Source organism: Cynara cardunculus (assembly GCF_001531365.2).
Source record: "Cynara cardunculus var. scolymus isolate 2C chromosome LG 3, CcrdV1, whole genome shotgun sequence".
In the NCBI taxonomy this organism is placed as follows: domain Eukaryota; kingdom Viridiplantae; phylum Streptophyta; class Magnoliopsida; order Asterales; family Asteraceae; genus Cynara; species Cynara cardunculus.
This window is the reverse complement of record NC_037530.1, coordinates 4,670,671-4,673,404: the sequence shown is the minus strand read 5'-3', so window position 1 is coordinate 4,673,404 and position 2,734 is coordinate 4,670,671.

Here is a 2,734-nt window from a genome sequence, read left to right as displayed (position 1 = left end):
AAATTATATTATTAAACCAAATATAAATTACTTCGTTATTGTACATAAATTAAATTATAAAAAAATTGAATTAAAAAATTACATAAAAATGATGAATTTCAAATAGTTAATTTGATACAAATATCGATATATTTTTATCAAATTTTTATGATATCTTCAAACATATATTTTATTCAAAAATAAAAACATCATTGATTTCTCAAAATCACATAAAGTCATATTATAATATCGACTGAGATAAATAATAAAATGAAATATTAAAATCACGATGTATCTCGCTGCATTGCGCGAGTACTCTTCTAGTATTATAAAATATTTGACTGAAAACTCTTAAAACCATTTTTTTATATAACAAAAATTCTTGAAAACCATTTTTTTTATTAAATCTAAATTAAATTATAATAAGAAATTGAATTAAATGAATTACACAAAAAACGTGAACTTTTAAATAGTTGTTTCATACTAATATCGATATACTTTTTCAAAGTTTTATGAGATATTCGAATTTATATTTTATTCAAACATAAAAGCATTACGCGAGTACCCTTTTAGTATGTGTGTGTGTGTGTATATATATATATATATATATATATATAGAGAGAGAGAGAGAGAGATGAGTTGTTATACAACTCTTTATATTTGTACAACCAATACAACTCAATCTCAATCGTTCATTTAATTTAATGAATATGTGATTTCATAAAAGTTATGATTGTTTCTTAATATAAAGTATTGATCATAATTAATAAACTTTAATCATCTTCTATAAATATTGAAATTATAATAAATGAACTATCATCATTTTTATAAATATCTCAATTGATTGAGTTGCATTGTTTGTACAAATAAACATAGTTGCATTTGAAACATACCCCCCAACACACACACACACACATATAGGGGTTCATTCAAGGAAGAACCGATTAGTTTGTGGTAATCGTGAGTCCAATGTGAACTACTCGTTTGAGATATTTAAGAATATTTCTTAAATAAGCTAAAAGGGTAATATAATAATTCTATTTTTGACAACTAATCAAAATATTTAATTAAATTTTTAGAAGGAAATATTTAATTAAAATTAATTACCTAGTATATCAATTACCTAATATACATCGTGTTTCAAAAACATTTGTGAATCAAAGTGTATCATAGTGATAATTTTCACAATGTTTCACGTGTATCACAATGTATTTTCTTTGTTCTATGAAATGCATCATAGTGTGCATTTTCGTTATCTTAATTTTTTTACAAAGGGTATCACATTGTGCATCTTGTATGTATATCTAGGTATCATAGTGAATATTTTTTGTAAGTATCACAATTTGTATCTTGTGTTCACATAAGGTTCATCGGAATAAGGTTCGTCGAAGAGAAAAAAAAAAGATATATGAGATAAGATATTTATAAAGTCCCTAAAATGCCCTTAATTAATATTTTAAGTTAAAAATACCAAAATTATTAATTTCCTAATTTAACATTTGATTTGTGGTTGAGATTAAATCTCACAGTTACCACATGAAAAATAATTCTCATTTGATATATATATATATATATATATATTATGTGTGGGGGAGGTTCATTTGAGAAGTAAAGAAGTGATCCTAACCCTTTATCTGATTAACATTTGTGGCTTTGACCGTGAAACACCATATAATTCTTCACATGAGTATGCAAATGATGGAGAGGTAGTTTTATAACTTTTACAAATAAGTGACAAATGGGTTCATATGTGAACTCATGTAATTCACATGTGAACTATATGTTCATATGCGAATCCGTTAATTAGTTCACATGATTCATAGATGAACATTTAGTTCATATGTGAATCACACGTGTTCATATCTGAATTGGTTAAAATAGTTCATATGTTAATTACACGAGTTCACATATGAACGTATAGTTCATACGTGAATCACATAGGTTCATATATGAACCCGTTCGCCAATTATTTGTAAAAGTTACGAAAATACCTCATCTATTTTTCCATAGTCGCAATTTTTGACCAGTCAAAACCGCAATTATTAACTAGTCGAATCAGTGGCGGGTATAAGAATTTTATAGACTGGCTTTATGTAAATTTTTCATAAGAAATGCACAATGTAGCGAGATACATCTCGATTTTAATGTTACATTTTTTTTGTCTCGTTCGATTTTTACAATATAATTTTACGTGGTTTTCAGAAAACGATAATGTTTTTACTTTTTGAACAAAATATAAACATGAAGATATATTATAAAAAAAGTTTTTTTTTATATTAGTACCAAACTAACCATTTAAAATTTCTCTTTTTTGTGTATTTATTTAATTCATTTTTTATTTTTTGTTTAATAATATAATTTTTTATAAAGATTATAATCAAGTACGTTTGTTAGAATTCAATAATTATCTTAATTATATATATTAGATTTTCTATGTTTAAAATTGATGTTTATATTGTATTTGATTATGTTTATATGCAGTTAGTTACACAAATTTAAAATGGAGTTTTAATAAGTTGTATTTACGCAAAAATTACTTGTAATCTTGAATTTTAATTATTATATTTATAAAATGTTATATTATTAAACCAAAAATAAATTATTTCATTATTAAACTTAAATTAAACTATAAAAAAAATAATTTATATTATATTATAAAGCATTTGACAAAAACTCTTAAAAACTACTTTTTATGCGTAAAGTACTGTTTATTAATGCATATTACTTAAAACTCAAGATTACAAGTAGATTGTGC